Below are 25,320 nucleotides of genomic sequence, written 5' to 3' on the forward strand. Positions count from 1 at the left end.
CATGCTCCCTCAAGTGCCACCTTCAGTAATCATGCTCTCTCAAGTGCCACCTTTAGTACTCATGCTCCCTCAAGTGCCACCTTCAGTATTAATGCCCTCTCAAGTGCCACCTTCAGTAATAATGATCCCTCAAGTGCCACCTTCAGTATTCATGCTCCCTCAAGCGCCACCTTCAGTAATCATGCTCCCTTAAGTGACACCTTCAGTATTCTTGCTCCCTCAAGTGCCACCTTCAGTAATCATACTCCCTCAAGTGCCACCTTCAGTAATACTGCTCCCTCAAGTGCCACCTTCAGTAATACTGCTCCCTCAAGTGCCACCTTCAGTAATAATGCCCCCTCAAATACCACCTTCAGTAATCATGCTCCCTGAAGTGCCACCATAAGTAATCATGCTCCCTCAAGTGCCACCTTCAGTAATCATGCTCTCTCAAGTGCCACCTTTAGTAATCATGCTCCCTCAAGTGCCACCTTCAGTATTAATGCCCTCTCAAGTGCCACCTTCAGTAATAATGCTCCTTCAAGTGCCACCTTCAGTATTAATGCTCCCTAAAGTGCCACCTTTAGTAATAATGTCCTCTCAAGTGCCACCTTCAGTAATAATGATCCCTCAAGTGCCACCTTCAGTATTCATGCTCCCTCAAGTGCCACCTTCAGTAATCATGCTCCCTTAAGTGACACCTTCAGTATTCTTGCTCCCTCAAGTGACACCTTCAGTAATAATGCTCCCTCAAGTGACACTTTAAGTAATAATGGCTCCCGAGTGCTGAAAAATTCTCAAAAACTAAAGGTTTCTCGCCAGAAATCCATAGCCACCGAGACCTCTTCTGCCCTTACACACAACAGCTAAGTGGTTCAATGCAGTAACGTCATTGCACCATCTGCTCCGGGACACTGATATCCCATAGACTTTCGACCTTCAGCAGCCTGCAGCCTCTATGAGAGGATGGTAGGGCAGGAAGACCTAAAGCATTATTAAGATTATGTTGGCAACGATACAGTTCAAAGTTTGCTTGCTGGAGATCCTTGGCTCCTGGCTACAAATTCGGAGCCCTGGATCTTTGGAATTAGCAAGGTCCCATGCTGCCAGCACTATGGGTACTGGAACTTCCTTTCTATTATTTCCTAAAATGCATTGCTCCTGCCATTGTTTTATGGCTTGCTTCCCATAAGGAAAGGCCAGAAAGAGGAGAATAGAAGAAGATAAAACCTGAACCCACTTCCTGTAGTGAGAAATTACACCTTCTTGTAATTCATCTTAGTCTCTGCCGCGAGAGGTGGATTACACTTGATGACAGGTAGCGAACAGAAATTTACACAAAAGGGAGACACTTAGTTGTTGCCACTTTAGAGAGATTTTTTGTTGAATAATTGATTATTTTTAAGTGAAGTGATTTGGATTTTGGTCATTTTATCACATTATCTATCACAGAGGATCCAGTTGTCTGAATGTACAGGGACCATTTAAAGAATTAGAAATTCTAATTAGTAGTAAAAAAAAAGTTTTTGCTCAATTCAACCAAAAGCTTTTTGAGGTTCTATCAGAAATTCCCTTTCAGCAAGTTTTTTTTTTAATTCTCCACTCTCTGTGTTCTGTAATCAGTCTGTAAATGTGGGGAAAGACATTTAAGGAAATGGATTTAATTGGTTAATCACAGACAAAGACAAATCCGAAACTGTTGACATCAATAAAAAGACAACAAGACAACTATATGCCTTTTTATGTGTTGTTTCATTAATTGTAAAGTCATCCATGTGTATAACAGAATGATTTGCATATAAATAGAAATTAAATTCTTAATTGAATATCTTTGCTCAAACCGCTCAACCAAAATGCAAATATATGCATGAAAAAGCACTTACATTTCTATGTAAATTGTTTGTAATGCGTCCATAGAATTTCTAGCCCTCTGCAATTGGCAAAATGAAAACTACCAGACATGACCTTACTTCAGGCTGGAATAAGCGACAATCTGTTCCATTTTATATAGTTTTCTTCCCTAGATATGTCGCATAACCTTACTCTGGGCAGGTTAAAAAAAAAAAAAAAGGAAAAGACAATATGTGCAATTACATAGTTTTCTTCCCTAGATATCATTTATCTTTGCTACTAGTGTACGTAGTTGTATTTGATCACATTACATGAAAAAAAAAATCAATCCAGAGTCAGTAAACGTTGCGCTTCATACGTGAAAGCCTCTGCTCAATGAATTGTTGTAGCAACTAAATAATAAAATACAGGGTAGAATTGGAAAATTACTTTGTTGTATGGAAGGACGGCAAACTCATCTTTAGTGGCCAGTGTCAGGCAGCTGCTGCAAAGGCAAATAAAATCATGGGATTCATTAAAAGAGGGCAGAGATGTTCATGACAAGAACATAGTTTTACCGCTATACAAGTCCTTAGTGCGGCTATGTTTAGATCCTATATACAATTTTGGGCTTCAGTATATGTACGAAAGAAATAGTTGAACTAGAAAGGTTGTAGAGAAGAGCGACCAAGGTTATTAAGGGAATGGGTGGACTGCAATACCAAGACAGGTTATTAAACTTGGGGTTATTCCGTTTGAGAACACAAAGTCATAGGGGTGATCTTCTTAGAATGTACAAATATATGAGGGGACAGTACAAAGACCTTTCTAGCGAAATTTTTACACTTAGGATTGCAACGATAACAAGGTGACATCCTCTACATCCAAAAGAAGGAAGGTGTATTCATCAGCACAGATGGAGATTCTTTACTGTATGAGCAGTGAAAACATGGCTTCTTTACAGTATGAGCGGGTAAGACTTTAAATCCTTTACTAAATGAGCAGTGAGAATGTGGATTCTTTACTGTTCGAACAGTGAGACTATGCAATTTATTACTGTATGAGCAGTGAGAAGTGAGACTATGAATTCTTTACTTTACAAACAGTGAGACTATGAATTCCTTACTTTATGAGCAGTGATAGTATGGATTCTTTACTGTGTTATCAGTGAGACTATAGATTCTTTACTGTACAAGCAGTGAGACTGTGGATTATTTACTGTCAGTGCAATGAAACTATGGATTCGTTACTGGATGAGCAGTAAGACTAAGGTATTTTTTAGTGTATGAGCAAAGAAACTATGGATTATTTACTGTAAAAGTAATGAAGCTATGGATTCTTCACTGTGCAAGCAATGGATTCTTTACTGTATGAACAGTGAGACTATAGATTATTTTCTGTATGACTAGTGAGACTATAGAATTTGTTTACTGTACAAGCAGTGAGACTATGGATTCTTTACTGTATAGGCAGTAAGGATATGGATTCTTTACTGTATGGGCAGTGAGGATATGGATTCTTTACTGTATGAGCAGTGAGACTGGATTCTTTACAGTATTTGCTGTGAGACTATGAATTCTTTACTGTGCAAGCAGTGAGACTATGGGTTATTTACTGTATGAGCAGTGAGACTATGGATTTGTTACTGTATGAGCAGTAAGACTAAGGAATTTTTTTTACTTTATGAGCAGAGAAACTATGGATTCTTTACTGTAAAAGCAGTGAGACTATGAATTCTTCACTGTTCGACCAGTGAGACTATGGATTCTTCACTTTATGAGCAGTGAGACTATTGATTCTTCACTTTATGAGCAGTGAGATTATGGAAATGTTTTAATGTACAAGAAGTGAGGCTATGGATTCTTTACTATACAAGCAGTGAGACTATGGATTCTTTAATGTATGAGCAGTGAGACTATGAGTTCTTTACTCTACAAGCAGTAAGACTATGGATTCTTCACTTTATGAGCAGTGAGACTATTGATTCTTCACTTTATGAGCAGTGAGACTATTGATTCTTCACTTTATGAGCAGTGAGACTATGGTTTCTTTACTGTGTGAGTAGTGAAACTATGGACATTTTTTTACTGTACAGGAAGTAAGGCTATGGATTCTTTACTATACGAGCAATGAGACTATGGGCTCTTTACTGTACAAGCAGTGACACTATGGATTCTTTAATGTATGAGAAGTGAGACTATGAGTTCTTTATTGCATGAGCAGTGAGACTAAGGGTTCTTTACTCTACAAGCAGTGAGATTATGGATTCTTTACTGTATGAACAGTGAGACTATAGATTATTTACTTTATGAGTAGTGAGACTGTGGAATTTTTTACTGTACAAGATGTGAGGCTATGGGTTCTTTAGTGTATGAGTAGCGAGACTATGGGTTCTTTAGTCTACAAGCGGTGAGACTGTGAATTCTCTAGCAGTGAGACCAAGGGGCACTCTGACATAACATGTTGTAATGGTTAATTAACAAAACAAGTTCAAGAAGAGCTTTGTTAAATATGATATTTCAAGTTATGGATACTAGATTTTGTGATGGGACCTCGGATTGCCATACGTGGAGTTGGGAAGGAAATTTTCCCCTAATTTGGGGTGATTAGCATTTGTCTCATTGAGTTTTTTCCCTTCCTCTGGATTGACATGATAAGTTATAGTTTGACCTTGATGGACATACTGTATGTTTCCTGTTCCCTCTTCACAATAACATAATGATAAGTTAAAGGTTTTGCCCATGACTTAGACATTGATGATTTCTTAGGAGAGTCCATTAATATCAGATCTGTGGAAATTTTCAGAATCTGCATCAGCCTGAAGCAACCAGTGTACAGAGCCAGACATCCACAGCTCCACCAACACAGACATGAAGAAACACTATGCAGATGTTGTCGTTGGTCAGGGAACCATCCTATTGACTGTACAATGTTGCTTCCGTAAAAATCAGCAACACCCCAAAGTTTTCTAGGGGAACTCTTCCTGTATATCAATTACAAACTACTCAACTTTGAAGCTTAGTTGTGTAACTTCATGAAACTCAAGACATATTCATGACTATGGATCAGGTCATCTGTTCTGCTGCCATCATTCCATAATTCCTCTGAACGCTCCTCACTTGTAGTCTTTGTAGTGACTTCAAGTTCTACATAATCAAAAGAGCCAAAAAGAAAATGTATCAGGAGGCGAATGCTCTAAAGCTGAGACAATCCTAGAATTTTCTGATGAGCATATTAACCAGTCGAACCACCAGACAGGTGACAATACTGTACGGTGAATATTCTGCCTAGTATCTGTGCGGTGAATGAGTTATTTTTAAGCTCGGTAAATTCGGCACATAACATGTGAGTCTATGTGACCTCTCCTGGGAGCAATTCATATCGCATCCACTTTCTTATTGCCAATCCTAGCAGACTGGTATGTTAATGATGAACACAATGTAGGCGTGAAGGCAGGTTAGTGACACCATGTGTTAACATTCATCAAACTCAGCTTTTCTCCCTGCAGATCAAATTGTGTGTTAAATAAGTAATGGTGGAAAAGTAACTTGTTAAATGTACTGAAAATAATTGAACCTCAATTTGATAGACGTAAAAATCAGACTTTTAGCGCATGACATTCACTTAGTGTAATGTATTAAACACTTGTGATACCTCTGAGAAATATCAGGGCCAATCATGCATTGGACGGTGCCATGTGTGGAACCTTCTCTTAGTGCTTTACAATAGGGTGATTAAGAAAATAATCAATATGGTTATAATAATCCATAATTTGTTGAACCTACAATAATAATTATGTACCCCAATATTTAATCCAAAAAATAAACGTATTAATTACAATATCCATAAAAAGTTCATTTTAGACTATTGAAAAATATGGCAGACCATTCAGATGAAAATCCATAATTTGCAACACCAGACAACAGGAGCAATGGCAGAGACTCAGCAGTGGACCCAGGGATGGTGAGTAAAGCATGGGGACTGGGATTTTCTGAAAGGAAACAACCCCCTTAAGTTTATCTACCAGTCCAGTTGTTGTTTTAAAGGGAGATACAGTGAAGGAAATAATTATTTGATCCCCTGCTGTTTCTGTAAGTTTGCCCACTGACAAAGACATGAACAGTCTATAATTTTAAGGATAGGTTAATTTTAATATTGAGAGATAGAATATCCCCAAAAAATCAAGAAAATCACATTGTATAAATTAGATAAATTTATTTGCATTTTACAGTGTGAAATAAGTATTTGATCCCCTACAAACCATTATGAGTTCTGGCTCCTACAGACCAGTTAGACGCTCCTAATCAGCTGGTTACCTGCATTAAAGACAGCTGTCTTACATAGTCACCTGTATAAAAGACTCCTGTCCACAGACTCAATTAATCAGTCAGACTCTAACCTCTACAACATGGGCAAGACCAAAGAGCTTTCTAAGGATGTCAGGGACAAGATCATAGACCTGCACAAAGCTGGAATGGACTACAAAACCATAAGTAAGATGCTGGGTGAGGAGGAGACAACTGTTGGTGCAATAGTAAGAAAATGGAAGAAATACAAAATGACTGTCAATTGACATCGATCTGGGGCACCATGCAAAACCTCACCTCTTGGGGTATCCTTGATCATGAGGAAGGTGAGAGATCAGTCTAAAACTACATGGGGGGGAACTTGTTAATGATCTCAAGGCAGCTAGGACCACAGTCACCAAGAAAACCATTGGTAACACATTACGCCTTAAAGGTTTAAAATCCTGCAGTGCCCGCAAGGTCCCCCTGCTCAAGAAGGCACATGTGCAGGCCCATCTGAAGTTTTCCAATGAACACCTGGATGATTCTGAGGGTTACTGGGAGAAGGTGCTGTGGTCAGATGAGACAAAAATTGAGCTCTTTGGCAATAACTCAACTCGCCGTGTTTGGAGGAAGAAGAAGGCGGAGTACAACCCTAAGAACATCGTCCCAACCGTGAAGCATGGTGGGGGAAACATTATACTTTGGGGGTGCTTTTCTGAAAAGGGGACATGACGACTGCACCGTACTGAAGGGAAGATGGATGGGGTCATGTATCGCAAGATTTTGGCCAACAACCTCCTTCCCTCAGTAAGAGCATTGAAGATGGGTCGTGGATGGGTCTTCCAGCAAGACAATGACCCAAAACATACAGCCAAGGCAACAAAGGGGAGGCTCAAAAAGAAGCACAGTATGGTCATGGATTGGCCTAGCCAGTCTCTAGACCAGTGTTTCCCAAACCCCATCCTCACGGCCTCCCACAGATCATGTTTTCAGGATCTCCTTAGTATTGCACAGGTGAGAGAATTACTGATGCCTTAATGATACTTCAATCACCTGTGTAATACTAAGGAGATCCTGAAAACATGACCTGTGGGGGGCCGTGAGGATGGGGTTTGGGAAACACTGCTCTAGACCTTAATCCCATAGAAAACTTACGGAGGGAGTTGAAGCTCTGAGTTGCCAAGCGACAGCCTCAAAATCTTAATGATTTAGAGATGATCAAGAAAGAGGAGTGGACCAAAATTCCTCCTAACATGTGCGCAACCCTCATCATCAACTACAAAAAACGTCTGACTGCTGTGCTTGCCAGCAAGTATTAAGTGTTGTTTGCCAGAGGAATCAAATACTTATTTCTCACTGAAAAATGCAAATAAATGTATCTAATTTATACAACGTGATTTTCTTGATTTTTTTGGGGATATTCTATCTCTCAATGTTAAAATGAACCTATCCTTAAAATTATAGACTGTTCATGTCTTTATCAGTGGGCAAACTTACAAAAACAGAAAGGGATCAAATACTTATTTCCTTCACTGTATCTGTTGATAAACTACTTTCAAAGGGTTTTTACCAAGTTTATAAATCATTTCCTATCTTTAAAGGGGTTGTCCGGTCTTAGGCTACAAGTCTGCAGTCTATGCATTAGGAGTGGGTGGTTATGTGACCGCACATGTGAGCGATTTGAATACTTCCGGGCACATTCCAACTAGACATGTCCAGCCTCACTCAATGCAAGTGCAAGTCTAGTCGGCACATGACTGCATGTATGCAAATCACATACTTGTGGTCACGTGCTCGCCACTCCCGGCCTCAGCACTGGAGAATCCTCAGAGCGCACAGTGCGTAGAAGAGAAGATTCACAAGTCTGCAGTCATATAGAGTGACAGCAGACTTGTAGCCTAAGGTCAGAGAACCCCTTTAATTTATTAATCGTTTGCGGTACAACCAGTTGGACCTTTAGCGATCTTTAGAATGAGGTTTTCCAGAATCCCTTCTGAATGAAGAGGAGGGCAAACATATGCACTTCTGCTCTAATCATTCTATAAGGGACTGTCAGAGATAGCCAAGCCCTATCCTTGGGATCAATTTGGATCCTAGATGTTGGACCATCAGCGATCAGTAATTTACCACGTATGAATAAAGCATAACTTATAAACTTGTTACAAACCCTTTATTTATGCAGCAGTGGTGTAGTACCAATGGAGGAAGGCCACAAAAGTGCAAAAGTGTATTTGGACAAATGATCTAAGAAGGTGTTCCCCAATTCCGGTCCTCAAGAGCCACCAACAAGTCATGTCTACAGGATTTCCTTAGTATTGCAAAGGTGATGCAATTCTTGCCTGTCCAGGTGATACAATTATCTCCTGTGCAATACTAAGGAAATCCTGAAAACATGACCTGTTGGTGGCTCTTGAGGACCAGAGTTGGGGAACACTGAAGTGGTACTCGCTTCAAGAAGCTGCTCTTGTCTCCCCATGAATCGGTTGTAGTATAGCTCTTCATCACATATTTTTTCCTCTGGTGCCTACCTCCACCTAAGAGGCTAGCTAGCCCAAGCTTATCATTTTATTTGGACCTCTGATACTACCTACCATCTCATTCATCAATCTTCCTTCTTTTGGTACTCCTTGTGATGCCTGCCTGATGTGTATGTGAGCAAACGGGGGTACTGCAGTGTCTGCAAATTCTTACAGAGACTGAGTGAGTGAGCATGAAGAAAACTTTTTATTTTGGGGAGGGGATGGCAATTGTAACTCATTATTTTCTATGTGAGCTACTATTTTGCAGCAATCAATGTTGTTTTGGAGGAGAGAAAAAAGTCATTAACAAAAGATCCATTAAAAGCACAATATTTGTATACAAAAACAATATAAAGAGCATAGTAAATGTATAAACTGTAGCTATAATAAAAGGAAAATTAGTCCCATCATTTACAGGAATAATATTTATAGAAATGTGTCGCCGTACTCCAGGTTTCTTTCATCTATTGATTATCTGTTGATTAAATGAATTTCAGTGCATTTATGCTAATGTGATGTGACAGTCGTGCTCTATTAAGTGCTCTTGCAAGCTTGAATGATATTTTTTTCATTACATGCTTGCTCCCCAAGGGAGACAGAAATGTGTTGAAAACCCTCAAAAAAAAAAAATCCCATACGCAATCACCGCAATTTGTTTTCGACTACGAGCGTTAAATAGGTTTTATTATGAGAGAAATGTGATATCGTCTCTGGAATTTGAAGATTTCAGAACTGACATTGCAATACTAATAAAAACAAACAAAATGAGTTAAACATCTTCCGTCCTTTCATTCCTGCAATTCGCCGGTTATTCTGCAGAGATTGTGTAAAGCGTGAATGTTGTAAATAGGTTTGTAGATTCTCTACAGACCTCGGAGGAAGAGGAAGCATACCCTTGAAAACTCGAAAGATGAAATTATTCTTACCGTTAAGAGCTTTATATATTAGCTCGTCTTCAACTGAAGAGCATCATTTATCTTTCATTTCCCTAAAGAGCAAGCATCTATAGGGCAGGCAAAGCTTACCTTTACTCCATTGCTTTTATAGGAGTTTTCTATGCTGTCAGTGTTTGAAAACTGTTCTTGTTTCCATTCGGAAACAGCAAACTCTGCACATAGCTTGTCTTGTTTTCAGCTGAAAAGTGGATACAATTGTATTCAGTCCAGACAATGCTCTGTGAGCCAAACATCTCCACTAGAGATGAGCGTTGTTCGACTCGAACTGTTCGCCAATCTCAAATTCGAGCTGTTTTGGGCGGTGTTCGAGCCGTTCGGCGAACACGAACGATTTGAGAAAAATTCGGCTGTTCGAGGTTATGTTCGATAACTGTTCGTGCACCAAAATCATAACTGGGTTTTTTCTCAGTAATGATGAAAATTAATGTTAATACGCAGTTTGAGTGTACAGCGGGGTGGGGGGAGGGGCAGGGGATGGATCTCTGCAGGAATAATGAAGATCTCCATTTTTTTTTCTCTTTCCCGCATTTGCAGTGGGGAGGTGCAATCTGTCAGCCTATGAGCAGCGCACACACGGAGCGAAGTGCTTTTTTTCACACAAGCAAGGGCATGTGTCATTGGCAGTGTATGTCACATGTCCTTGCCCTATAAGACCAAGCCATTTTCCCCCTCGCCACCATTTTCTCACTGCTGCAGCTGCGTGTTAGACGGCACCGCTGTTGCTGTGTGCGCTATACCTTGTTAATTTCAAGCCAATTTTCGCACAAATCTACAGATAGCTTGGGAGTAGGGAATAGTTGTGATTGCAGTCCTTTTAAGGACTAGGTTACAGCATTTCCTACGACTTTTATCAGGCAGGTCTGTGCTCTTAAATAGATAGATTGTGGGAGTAAAGACTAATTGTAATTGCAGTCCTTTTCAGGACTAGGTTACATCAGTTCCTATTAGTTTTTGCCAGGCAGGTCTGTGCCAGTGCTGTGCAAGTTTTTTTCACAGCATTTGGCTGAATCTAGCAAAGCTAATCCTTTTTGGCCTATTGCAGAGTGTGTTAGTCAGTGGAGTAGCCTATCTGTGTTGCAAGATATACCACCTGTGTATAGAATACCAATTTTTTTACTGCACCTAGTGAAGTAAAATCTTTTGGGCATAGCATCATTCTATTAGTCCATCTATACTGACCTCCATCAGGTTGCAAATTGAATATATTTTTTTTCTGCATCTAGCTCTGAAAAAATATTTGGGCTTCTAGCTGTGTGTGGGACTTGTTGTATTAGTCCATCTATACTGACCTCCATCACGCTGCAAATTCAAAATAATTTTTTGTCTGCATCTAGCTCTGAAAAAATATTTGGCCTTCTAGCAGTGTGTGGGACTTGTTCTATTAGTCCATCTATACTGACATCCATCACGCTGCAAATTCAAAATAATTTTTTGTCTGCATCTAGCTCTGAAAAAATATTTGGCCTTCTAGCAGTGTGTGGGACTTTCTCTATTAGTCCATCTATACTGACCTCCATCAGGTTGCAAATTAAAAATAATTTTTATCTGCATCTAGCTCTGAAAAAACATTTGGCCTTCTAGCAGTGTGTGGGACTTTCTCTATTAGTGCATCTATAATGACCTCCATCAGGTTGCAAATTCAAAATAATTTTTTGTCTGCATCTAGCTCTGAAAAAATATTTGGCCTTCTAGCAGTGTGTGGGACTTTCTCTATTAGTCCATCTATACTGACCTCCATCAGGCTGCAAATTAAAAATAATTTTTATCTGCATCTACCTCTGAAAAAATATTTGGCCTTCTAGCTGTGTGTGGGACTTGTTATATTAGTCCATCTATACTGACCTCCATCAGGTTGCAAACTGAATATAATTTTTTTCTGCATCTAGCTCTGAAAAAATATTTGGCCTTCTAGCAGTGTGTGGGACTTTCTCTTTTAGTCCATCTATACTGACCTCCATCAGGTTGCAAATTAAAAATAATTTATATCTGCATCTAGCTCTGAAAAAATATTTGGCCTTCTAGCAGTGTGTGGGACTTTCTCTATTAGTCCATCTATACTGACCTCCATCAGGTTGTAAATTAAAAATAATTTTTTGTCTGCATCTAGCTCTGAAAAAATATTTGGCCTTCTAGCAGTGTGTGGGACTTTCTCTATTAGTCCATCTATACCGACCTCCATCAGGTTGCAAATTAAAAATAATATTTTGTCTGCATCTAGCTCTGAAAAAATATTTGGCCTTCTAGCAGTGTGTGGGACTTTCTCTATTAGTCCATCTATACTGATCTCCATCAGGTTGCAAACTGAATATATTTTTTTTCTGCATCTACCTCTGAAAAAATATTGGGCTTCTAGCTGTGTGTGGGACTTGTTCTATTAATCCATCTATACAGACCTCCATCAAATTGCAAACTGAATATAATTTTTTTCTGCATCTCCCTCTGAAAAAATATTTGGGCTTCTAGCTGTGTGTGGGACTTGTTCTATTAGTCCATCTATACTGACCTCCATCAGGTTGCAAACTGAATATAATTTTTTTCTGCATCTAGCTCTGAAAAAATATTTGGCCTTCTAACAGTGTGTGGGACTTTCTCTATTAGTCCATCTATACTGACCTCCATCAGGTTGCAAATTAAAAATAATTTATATCTGCATCTAGCTCTGAAAAAATATTTGGCCTTCTAGCAGTGTGTGGGACTTTCTCTATTAGTCCATCTATACTGACCTCCATCAGGTTGCAAATTAAAAATATTTTTTTGTCTGCATCTAGCTCTGAAAAAATATTTGGCCTTCTAGCAGTGTGTGGGACTTTCTCTATTAGTCCATCTATACTGACCTCCATCAGGTTGCAAACTGAATATATTTTTTTTCTGCATCTACATCTGAAAAAATATTGGGCTTCTAGCTGTGTGTGGGACTTGTTCTATTAATCCATCTATACAGACCTCCATCAGGTTGCAAACTGAATATAATTTTTTTCTGCATCTACATCTGAAAAAATATTTGGGCTTCTAGCTGTGTGTGGGACTTGTTCTATTAGTCCATCTATACTGACCTCCATCAGGTTGCAAACTGAATATAATTTTTTTATGCATCTAGCTCTGAAAAAATATTTGGCCTTCTAGCAGTGTGTGGGACTTTCTCTATTAGTCCATCTATACTGACCACCATCAGGTTGCAAATTAAAAATAATTTATATCTGCATCTAGCTCTGAAAAAATATTTGGCCTTCTAGCAGTGTGTGGGACTTTCTTTATTAGTCCATCTATACTGACCTCCATCAGGTTGCAAATTAAAAATAATTTTTATCTGCATCTACCTCTGAAAAAATATTTGGGCTTCTAGATGTGTGTGGGACTTGTTCTATTAGTCCATCTATACTGGCCTCCATCAGGTTGCAAACTGAATATAATTTTTTTCTGCATCTAGCTCTGAAAAAATATTTGGCCTTCTAGCAGTGTGTGGGACTTTCTCTATTAGTCCATCTGTACTGACCTCCATCAGGTTGCAAATTAAAAATAATTTTTATCTGCATCTAGCTCTGAAAAAATATTTGGCCTTCTAGCAGTGTGTGGGACTTTCTCTATTAGTCCATCTATACTGACCTCCATCAGGTTGCAAATTAAAAATAATTTTTTGTTTGCATCTAGCTCTGAAAAAATATTTGGCCTTCTAGCAGTGTGTGGGACTTTCTCTATTAGTCCATCTATACTGACCTCCATCAGGTTGCAAATTCAAAATAATTTTTTGTCTGCATCTAGCTCTGAAAAAATATTTGGCCTTCTATCAGTGTGTGGGACTTTCTCTATTAGTCCATCTATACTGACCTCCATCAGGCTGCAAATTAAAAATAATTTTTATCTGCATCTACCTCTGAAAAAATATTTGGCCTTCTAGCTGTGTGTGGGACTTGTTATATTAGTCCATCTATACTGACCTCCATCAGGTTGCAAACTGAATATAATTTTTTTCTGCATCTAGCTCTGAAAAAATATTTGGTCTTCTAGCAGTGTGTGGGACTTTCTCTATTAGTCCATCTATACTGACCTCCATCAGGTTGTAAATTAAAAATAATTTTTTGTCTGCATCTAGCTCTGAAAAAATATTTGGCCTTCTAGCAGTGTGTGGGACTTTCTCTATTAGTCCATCTATACTGACCTCCATCAGGTTGCAAATTAAAAATAATTTTTTGTCTGCATCTAGCTCTGAAAAAATATTTGACCCTCTAGCAGTGTGTGGGACTTTCTCTATTAGTCCATCTATACTGACCTCCATCAGGTTGCAAACTGAATATATTTTTTTTCTGCATCTACCCCTGAAAAAATATTGGGCTTCTAGCTGTGTGTGGGACTTGTTCTATTAATCCATCTATACAGACCTCCATCAGGTTGCAAACTGAATATAATTTTTTTCTGCATCTACCTCTGAAAAAATATTTGGGCTTCTAGCTGTGTGTGGGACTTGTTCTATTAGTCCATCTATACTGACCTCCATCAGGTTGCAAACTGAATATAATTTTTTTCTGCATCTAGCTCTGAAAAAATATTTGGCCTTCTAACAGTGTGTGGGACTTTCTCTATTAGTCCATCTATACTGACCTCCATCAGGTTGCAAATTAAAAATAATTTATATCTGCATCTAGCTCTGAAAAAATATTTGGCCTTCTAGCAGTGTGTGGGACTTTCTCTATTAGTCCATCTATACTGACCTCCATCAGGTTGCAAATTAAAAATATTTTTTTGTCTGCATCTAGCTCTGAAAAAATATTTGGCCTTCTAGCAGTTTGTGGGACTTTCTCTATTAGTCCATCTATACTGACCTCCATCAGGTTGCAAACTGAATATATTTTTTTTCTGCATCTACCTCTGAAAAAATATTGGGCTTCTAGCTGTGTGTGGGACTTGTTCTATTAATCCATCTATACAGACCTCCATCAGGTTGCAAACTGAATATAATTTTTTTCTGCATCTACCTATGAAAAAATATTTGGGCTTCTAGCTGTGTGGGGGACTTGTTCTATTAGTCGTTCTATACAGACCACCATCAGGTTGCAAACTGAATATAATTTTTTTATGCATCTAGCTCTGAAAAAATATTTGGCCTTCTAGAAGTGTGTGGGACTTTCTCTATTAGTCCATCTATACTGACCACCATCAGGTTGCAAATTAAAAATAATTTATATCTGCATCTAGCTCTGAAAAAATATTTGGCCTTCTAGCAGTGTGTGGGACTTTCTCTACTAGTCCATCTATACTGACCTCCATCAGGTTGCAAATTAAAAATAATTTTTTGTCTGCATCTAGCTCTGAAAAAATATTTGGCCTTCTAGCAGTGTGTGGGACTTTCTCTATTAGTCCATCTATACTGACCTCCATCAGGTTGCAAACTGAATATATTTTTTTTCTGCATCTACCTCTGAAAAAATATTGGGCTTCTAGCTGTGTGTGGGACTTGTTCTATTAATCCATCTATACAGACCTCCATCAGTTTGCAAACTGAATATAATTTTTTTCTGCATCTACCTCTGAAAAAATATTTGGGCTTCTAGCTGTGTGTGGGACTTGTTCTATTAATCCATCTATACAGACCTCCATCAGGTTGCAAACTGAATATAATTTTTTTCTGCATCTACCTCTGAAAAAATATTTGGGCTTCTAGCTGTGTGTGGGACTTGTTCTATTAGTCCATCTATACTGACCTCCATCAGGTTGCAAACTGAATATAATTTTTTTCTGCATCTAGCTCTGAAAAAATATTTGGCCTTCCAGCAGTGTGTGGGACTTTCTCTATTAGTCCATCTATACTGACCTCCATCAGGTTGCAAATTGAAAATAATTTATATCTGCATCTAGCTCTGAAAAAATATTTGGCCTTCTAGCAGTGTGTCAGACTTTCTCTATTAGTCCATCTATACTGACCTCCATCAGGTTGCAAACTGAATATATTTTTTTTCTGCATCTACCTCTGAAAAAATAATGGGCTTCTAGCAGTGTGTGGGACTTTCTCTATTAGTCCATCTATACTGACCTCCATCAGGTTGCAAACTGAATATATTTTTTTTCTGCATCTACCTCTGAAAAAATATTGGGCTTCTAGCTGTGTGTGGGACTTGTTCTATTAATCCATCTATACAGACCTCCATCAGGTTGCAAACTGAATATAATTTTTTTCTGCATCTCCCTCTGAAAAAATATTTGGGCTTCTAGCTGTGTGTGGGACTTGTTCTATTAATCCATCTATACAGACCTCCATCAGGTTGCAAACTGAATATGATTTTTTTCTGCATCTACCTCTGAAAAAATATTTGGGCTTCTTGCTGTGTGTGGGACTTGTTCTATTAGTCCATCTATACTGACCTCCATCAGGTTGCAAACTGAATATAATTTTTTTCTGCGTCTAGCTCTGAAAAAATATCTTGGCCTTCTAGCAGTGTGTGGGACTTTCTCTATTAGTCCATCTATACTGACCTCCATCAGGTTGCAAATTAAAAATATTTTTTTGTCTGCATCTAGCTCTGAAAAAACATTTGGCCTTCTAGCAGTGTGTGGGACTTTCTCTATTAGTCCATCTATACTGACCTCCATCAGGTTGCAAACTGAATATATTTTTTTTCTGCATCTACCTCTGAAAAAATATTGGGCTTCTAGCTGTGTGTGGGACTTGTTCTATTAATCCATCTATACAGACCTCCATCAGGTTGCAAACTGAATATAATTTTTTTCTGCATCTACCTCTGAAAAAATATTTGGGCTTCTAGCTGTGTGTGGGACTTGTTCTATTAGTCCATCTATACTGACCTCCATCAGGTTGCAAACTGAATATAATTTTTTTCTGCATCTAGCTCTGAAAAAATATTTGGCCTTCTAACAGTGTGTGGGACTTTCTCTATTAGTCCATCTATACTGACCTCCATCAGGTTGCAAATTAAAAATAATTTATATCTGCATCTAGCTCTGAAAAAATATTTGGCCTTCTAGCAGTGTGTGGGACTTTCTCTATTAGTCCATCTATACTGACCTCCATCAGGTTGCAAATTAAAAATATTTTTTTGTCTGCATCTAGCTCTGAAAAAATATTTGGCCTTCTAGCAGTGTGTGGGACTTTCTCTATTAGTCCATCTATACTGACCTCCATCAGGTTGCAAACTGAATATATTTTTTTTCTGCATCTACCTCTGAAAAAATATTGGGCTTCTAGCTGTGTGTGGGACTTGTTCTATTAATCCATCTATACAGACCTCCATCAGGTTGCAAACTGAATATAATTTTTTTCTGCATCTACCTCTGAAAAAATATTTGGGCTTCTAGCTGTGTGGGGGACTTGTTCTATTAGTCGATCTATACAGACCACCATCAGGTTGCAAACTGAATATAATTTTCTTATGCATCTAGCTCTGAAAAAATATGTGGCCTTCTAGAAGTGTGTGGGACTTTCTCTATTAGTCCATCTATACTGACCACCATCAGGTTGCAAATTAAAAATAATTTATATCTGCATCTAGCTCTGAAAAAATATTTGGCCTTCTAGCAGTGTGTGGGACTTTCTCTATTAGTCCATCTATACTGACCTCCATCAGGTTGCAAATTAAAAATAATTTTTTGTCTGCATCTAGCTCTGAAAAAATATTTGGCCTTCTAGCAGTGTGTGGGACTTTCTCTATTAGTCCATCTATACAGACCTCCATCAGGTTGCAAACTGAATATAATTTTTTTCTGCATCTACCTCTGAAAAAATATTTGGGCTTCTAGCTGTGTGTGGGACTTGTTCTATTAGTCCATCTATACTGACCTCCATCAGGTTGCAAACTGAATATAATTTTTTTATGTATCTAGCTCTGAAAAAATATTTGGCCTTCTAGCAGTGTGTGGGACTTTCTCTATTAGTCCATCTATACTGACCACCATCAGGTTGCAAATTAAAAATAATTTATATCTGCATCTAGCTCTGAAAAAATATTTGGCCTTCTAGCAGTGTGTGGGACTTTCTCTATTAGTCCATCTATACTGACCTCCATCAGGTTGCAAATTAAAAATAATTTTTATCTGCATCTACCTCTGAAAAAATATTTGGGCTTCTAGCTGTGTGTGGGGCTTGTTCTATTAGTCCATCTATACTGACCTCCATCAGGTTGCAAACTGAATATAATTTTTTTCTGCATCTAGCTCTGAAAAAATATTTGGCCTTCTAGCAGTGTGTGGGACTTTCTCTATTAGTCCATCTGTACTGACCTCCATCAGGTTGCAAATTAAAAATAATTTTTATCTGCATCTAGCTCTGAAAAAATATTTGGCCTTCTAGCAGTGTGTGGGACTTTCTCTATTAGTCCATCTATACTGACCTCCATCAGGTTGCAAATTAAAAATAATTTTTTGTCTGCATCTAGCTCTGAAAAAATATTTGGCCTTCTAGCAGTGTGTGGGACTTTCTCTATTAGTCCATCTATACTGACCTCCATCAGGTTGCAAATTCAAAATAATTTTTTGTCTGCATCTAGCTCTGAAAAAATATTTGGCCTTCTAGCAGTGTGTGGGACTTTCTCTATTAGTCCATCTATACTGACCTCCATCAGGCTGCAAATTAAAAATAATTTTTATCTGCATCTACCTCTGAAAAAATATTTGGCCTTCTAGCTGTGTGTGGGACTTGTTATATTAGTCCATCTATACTGACCTCCATCAGGTTGCAAACTGAATATAATTTTTTTCTGCATCTAGCTCTGAAAAAATATTTGGCCTTCTAGCAGTGTGTGGGACTTTCTCTATTAGTCCATCTATACTGACCTCCATCAGGTTGCAAATTAAAAATAATTTATATCTGCATCTAGCTCTGAAAAAATATTTGGCCTTCTAGCAGTGTGTGGGACTTTCTCTATTAGTCCATCTATACTGACCTCCATCAGGTTGTAAATTAAAAATAATTTTTTGTCTGCATCTAGCTCTGAAAAAATATATGGCATTCTAGCAGTGTTTGGGACTTTCTCTATTAGTCCATCTATACTGACCTCCATCAGGTTGCAAATTAAAAATAATTTTTTGTGTGCATCTAGCTCTGAAAAAATATTTGGCCTTCTAGCAGTGTGTGGGACTTTCTCTATTAGTCCATCTATACTGACCTCCATCAGGTTGCAAACTGAATATATTTTTTTTCTGCATCTACCTCTGAAAAAATATTGGGCTTCTAGCTGTGTGTGGGACTTGTTCTATTAATCCATCTATACAGACCTCCATCAGGTTGCAAACTGAATATAATTTTTTTCTGCATCTACCTCTGAAAAAATATTTGGGCTTCTAGCTGTGTGTGGGACTTGTTCTATTAGTCCATCTATACTGACCTCCATCAGGTTGCAAACTGAATATAATTTTTTTCTGCATCTAGCTCTGAAAAAATATTTGGCCTTCTAGCAGTGTGTGGGACTTTCTCTATTAGTCCATCTATACTGACCTCCATCAGGTTGCAAATTAAAAATATTTTTTTGTCTGCATCTAGCTCTGAAAAAATATTTGGCCTTCTAGCAGTGTGTGGGACTTTCTCTATTAGTCCATCTATACTGACCTCCATCAGGTTGCAAACTGAATATATTTTTTTTCTACATCTACCTCTGAAAAAATATTGGGCTTCTAGCTGTGTGTGGGACTTGTTCTATTAATCCATCTATACAGACCTCCATCAGGTTGCAAACTGAATATAATTTTTTTCTGCATCTACCTCTGAAAAAATATTTGGGCTTCTAGCTGTGTGTGGGACTTGTTCTATTAGTCCATCTATACTGACCTCCATCAGGTTGCAAACTGAATATAATTTTTTTATGCATCTAGCTCTGAAAAAATATTTGGCCTTCTAGCAGTGTGTGGGACTTTCTCTATTAGTCCATCTATACTGACCACCATCAGGTTGCAAATTAAAAATAATTTATATCTGCATCTAGCTCTGAAAAAATATTTGGCCTTCTAGCAGTGTGTGGGACTTTCTCTATTAGTCCATCTATACTGACCTCCATCAGGTTGCAAATTAAAAATAATTTTTTGTCTGCATCTAGCTCTGAAAAAATATTTGGCCTTCTAGCAGTGTGTGGGACTTTCTCTATTAGTCCATCTATACTGACCTCCATCAGGTTGCAAACTGAATATATTTTTTTTCTGCATCTACCTCTGAAAAAATATTGGGCTTCTAGCTGTGTGTGGGACTTGTTCTATTAATCCATCTATACAGACCTCCATCAGGTTGCAAACTGAATATAATTTTTTTCTGCATCTACCTCTGAAAAAATATTTGGGCTTCTAGCTGTGTGTGGGACTTGTTCTATTAATCCATCTATACAGACCTCCATCAGGTTGCAAACTGAATATAATTTTTTTCTGCATCTACCTCTGAAAAAATATTTGGGCTTCTAGCTGTGTGTGGGACTTGTTCTATTAGTCCATCTATACTGACCTCCATCAGGTTGCAAACTGAATATAATTTTTTTCTGCATCTAGCTCTGAAAAAATATTTGGCCTTCTAGCAGTGTGTGGGACTTTCTCTATTAGTCCATCTATACTGACCTCCATCAGGTTGCAAATTGAAAATAATTTATATCTGCATCTAGCTCTGAAAAAATATTTGGCCTTCTAGCATTGTGTCAGACTTTCTCTATTAGTCCATCTATACTGACCTCCATCAGGTTGCAAACTGAATATATTTTTTTTCTGCATCTACCTCTGAAAAAATATTGGGCTTCTAGCATTGTGTGGGACTTTCTCTATTAGTCCATCTATACTGACCTCCATCAGGTTGCAAACTGAATATATTTTTTTTCTGCATCTACCTCTGAAAAAATATTGGGCTTCTAGCTGTGTGTGGGACTTGTTCTATTAATCCATCTATACAGACCTCCATCAGGTTGCAAACTGAATATAATTTTTTTCTGCATCTCCCTCTGAAAAAATATTTGGGCTTCTAGCTGTGTGTGGGACTTGTTCTATTAATCCATCTATACAGACCTCCATCAGGTTGCAAACTGAATATGATTTTTTTCTGCATCTACCTCTGAAAAAATATTTGGGCTTCTAGCTGTGTGTGGGACTTGTTCTATTAGTCCATCTATACTGACCTCCATCAGGTTGCAAACTGAATATAATTTTTTTCTGCGTCTAGCTCTGAAAAAATATTTGGCCTTCTAGCAGTGTGTGGGACTTTCTCTATTAGTCCATCTATACTGACCTCCATCAGGTTGCAAATTAAAAATAATTTTTTGTCTGCATCTAGCTCTGAAAAAATATTTGGCCTTCTAGCAGTGTGTGGGACTTTCTCTATTAGTCCATCTATACTGACCTCCATCAGGTTGCAAACTGAATATATTTTTTTTCTGCATCTACCTCTGAAAAAATATTGGGCTTCTAGCTGTGTGTGGGACTTGTTCTATTAATCCATCTATACAGACTTCCATCAGGTTGCAAACTGAATATAATTTTTTTCTGCATCTACCTCTGAAAAAATATTTGGGCTTCTAGCTGTGTGTGGGACTTGTTCTATTAGTCCATCTATACTGACCTCCATCAGGTTGCAAACTGAATATAATTTTTTTCTGCATCTAGCTCTGAAAAAATATTTGGCCTTCTAACAGTGTGAGGGACTTTCTCTATTAGTCCATCTATACTAACCTCCATCAGGTTGCAAATTAAAAATAATTTATATCTGCATCTAGCTCTGAAAAAATATTTGGCCTTCTAGCAGTGTGTGGGACTTTCTCTATTAGTCCATCTATACTGACCTCCATCAGGTTGCAAATTAAAAATATTTTTTTGTCTGCATCTAGCTCTGAAAAAATATTTGGCCTTCCAGCAGTGGTGGGACTTTCTCTATTAGTCCATCTATACTGACCTCCATCAGGTTGCAAACTGAATTTATTTTTTTCTGCATCTACCTCTGAAAAAATATTGGGCTTCTAGCTGTGTGTGGGACTTGTTCTATTAATCCATCTATACAGACCTCCATCAGGTTGCAAACTGAATATAATTTTTTTCTGCATCTACCTCTGAAAAAATATTTGGGCTTCTAGCTGTGTGTGGGACTTGTTCTATTAGTCCATCTATACTGACCTCCATCAGGTTGCAAACTGAATTTATTTTTTTTATGCATCTAGCTCTGAAAAAATATTTGGCCTCCTAGCAGTGTGTGGGACTTTCCCTATTAGTCCATCTATACTGACCACCATCAGGTTGCAAATTAAAAATAATTTATATCTGCATCTAGCTCTGAAAAAATATTTGGCCTTCTAGCAGTGTGTGGGACTTTCTCTATTAGTCCATCTATACTGACCTCCATCAGGTTGCAAATTAAAAATAATTTTTATCTGCATCTACCTCTGAAAAAAATATTTGGGCTTCTAGCTGTGTGTGGGACTTATTCTATTAGTCCATCTATACTGACCTCCATCAGGTTGCAAACTGAATATAATTTTTTTCTGCATCTAGCTCTGAAAAAATATTTGGCCTTCTAGCAGTGTGTGGGACTTTCTCTATTAGTCCATCTGTACTGACCTCCATCAGTTTGCAAATTAAAAATAATTTTTATCTGCATCTAGCTCTGAAAAAATATTTGGCCTTCTAGCAGTGTGTGGGACTTTCTCTATTAGTCCATCTATACTGACCTCCATCAGGTTGCAAATTAAAAATAATTTTTTGTCTGCATCTAGCTCTGAAAAAATATTTGGCCTTCTAGCAGTGTGTGGGACTTTCTCTATTAGTCCATCTATACTGACCTCCATCAGGTTGCAAATTAAAAATAATTTTTTGTCTGCATCTAGCTCTGAAAAAATATTTGGCCTTCTAGCAGTGTGTGGGACTTTCTCTATTAGTCCATCTATACTGACCTCCATCAGGCTGCAAATTAAAAATAATTTTTATCTGCATCTACCTCTGAAAAAATATTTGGCCTTCTAGCTGTGTGTGGGACTTGTTATATTAGTCCATCTATACTGACCTCCATCAGGTTGCAAACTGAATATAATTTTTTTCGGCATCTAGCTCTGAAAAAATATTTGGCCTTCTAGCAGTGTGTGGGACTTTCTCTATTAGTCCATCTATACTGACCTCCATCAGGTTGCAAATTGAAAATAATTTATATCTGCATCTACCTCTGAAAAAATATTGGGCTTCTAGCAGTGTGTGGAACTTTCTCTATTAGTCCATCTATACTGACCTCCATCAGGTTGCAAACTGAATATATTTTTTTTCTGCATCTACCTCTGAAAAAATATTGGGCTTATAGCTGTGTGTGGGACTTGTTCTATTAATCCATCTATACAGACCTCCATCAGGTTGCAAACTGAATATAATTTTTTTCTGCATCTCCCTCTGAAAAAATATTTGGGCTTCTAGCTGTGTGTGGGACTTGTTCTATTAATCCATCTATACAGACCTCCATCAGGTTGCAAACTGAATATGATTTTTTTCTGCATCTACCTCTGAAAAAATATTTGGGCTTCTAGCTGTGTGTGGGACTTGTTCTATTAGTCCATCTATACTGACCTCCATCAGGTTGCAAACTGAATATAATTTTTTTCTGCATCTAGCTCTGAAAAAATATTTGGCCTTCTAGCAGTGTGTGGGACTTTCTCTATTAGTCCATCTGTACTGACCTCCATCAGGTTGCAAATTAAAAATAATTTTTATCTGCATCTAGCTCTGAAAAAATATTTGGCCTTCTAGCAGTGTGTGGGACTTTCTCTATTAGTCCATCTATACTGACCTCCATCAGGTTGCAAATTAAAAATAATTTATATCTGCATCTAGCTCTGAAAAAATATTTGGCCTTCTAGCAGTGTGTGGGACTTTCTCTATTAGTCCATCTATACTGACCTCCATCAGGTTGTAAATTAAAAATAATTTTTTGTCTGCATCTAGCTCTGAAAAAATATTTGGCCTTCTAGCAGTGTGTCAGACTTTCTCTATTAGTCCATCTATACTGACCTCCATCAGGTTGCAAATTAAAAATAATTTTTTGTCTGCATCTAGCTCTGAAAAAATATTTGGCCTTCTACCAGTGTGTGGGACTTTCTCTATTACTCCATCTATACTGACCTCCATCAGGTTGCAAACTGAATATATTTTTTTTCTGCATCTACCTCTGAAAAAATATTGGGCTTCTAGCTGTGTGTGGGACTTGTTCTATAAATCCATCTATACAGACCTCCATCAGGTTGCAAACTGAATATAATTTTTTTCTGCATCTACCTCTGAAAAAATATTTGGGCTTCTAGCTGTGTGTGGGACTTGTTCTATTAATCCATCTATACAGACCTCCATCAGGTTGCAAACTGAATATAATTTTTTTCTGCATCTACCTCTGAAAAAATATTTGGGCTTCTAAGCTGTGTGTGGGACTTGTTCTATTAGTCCATCTATACTGACCTCCATCAGGTTGCAAACTGAATATAATTTTTTTCTGCATCTAGCTCTGAAAAAATATTTGGCCTTCTAGCAGTGTGTGGGACTTTCTCTATTAGTCCATCTATACTGACCTCCATCAGGTTGCAAACTGAATATATTTTTTTTCTGCATCTACCTCTGAAAAAATATTGGGCTTCTAGCTGTGTGTGGGACTTGTTCTATTAATCCATCTATACAGACCTCCATCAGGTTGCAAACTGAATATAATTTTTTTCTGCATCTACCTCTGAAAAAATATTTGGGCTTCAAGCTGTGTGTGGGACTTGTTCTATTAATCCATCTATACAGACCTCCATCAGGTTGCAAACTGAATATAATTTTTTTCTGCATCTACCTCTGAAAAAATATTTGGGCTTCTAGCTGTGTGTGGGACTTGTTCTATTAGTCCATCTATACTGACCTCCATCAGGTTGCAAACTGAATATAATTTTTTTCTGCATCTAGCTCTGAAAAAATATTTGGCCTTCTAGCAGTGTGTGGGACTTTCTCTATTAGTCCATCTATACTGACCTCCATCAGGTTGCAAATTGAAAATAATTTATATCTGCATCTAGCTCTGAAAAAATATTTGGCCTTCTAGCAATGTGTCAGACTTTCTCTATTAGTACATCTATACTGACCTCCATCAGGTTGCAAACTGAATATATTTTTTTTCTGCATCTACCTCTGAAAAAATATTGGGCTTCTAGCAGTGTGTGGGACTTTCTCTATTAGTCCATCTATACTGACCTCCATCAGGTTGCAAACTGAATATATTTTTTTTCTGCATCTACCTCTGAAAAAATATTGGGCTTCTAGCTGTGTGTGGGACTTGTTCTATTAATCCATCTATACAGACCTCCATCAGGTTGCAAACTGAATATAATTTTTTTCTGCATCTCCCTCTGAAAAAATATTTAAGCTTCTAGCTGTGTGTGGGACTTGTTCTATTAATCCATCTATACAGACCTCCATCAGGTTGCAAACTGAATATGATTTTTTTCTGCATCTACCACTGAAAAAATATTTGGGCTTCTAGCTGTGTGTGGGACTTGTTCTATTAGTCCGTCTATACTGACCTCCATCAGGTTGCAAACTGAATATAATTTTTTTCTGCATCTAGCTCTGAAAAAATATTTGGCCTTCTAGCAGTGTGTGGGACTTTCTCTATTAGTCCATCTGTACTGACCTCCATCAGGTTGCAAATTAAAAATAATTTTTATCTGCATCTAGCTCTGAAAAAATATTTGGCCTTCTAGCAGTTTGTGGGACTTTCTCTATTAGTCCATCTATACTGACCTCCATCAGGTTGCAAATTAAAAATAATTTATATCTGCATCT

The sequence above is a fragment of the Phyllobates terribilis genome, unplaced genomic scaffold (genome assembly GCF_046119375.1).
Source record: "Phyllobates terribilis strain yellow unplaced genomic scaffold, ASM4611937v1 Scaffold_5__5_contigs__length_657084704, whole genome shotgun sequence".
Classification (NCBI taxonomy): domain Eukaryota; kingdom Metazoa; phylum Chordata; class Amphibia; order Anura; family Dendrobatidae; genus Phyllobates; species Phyllobates terribilis.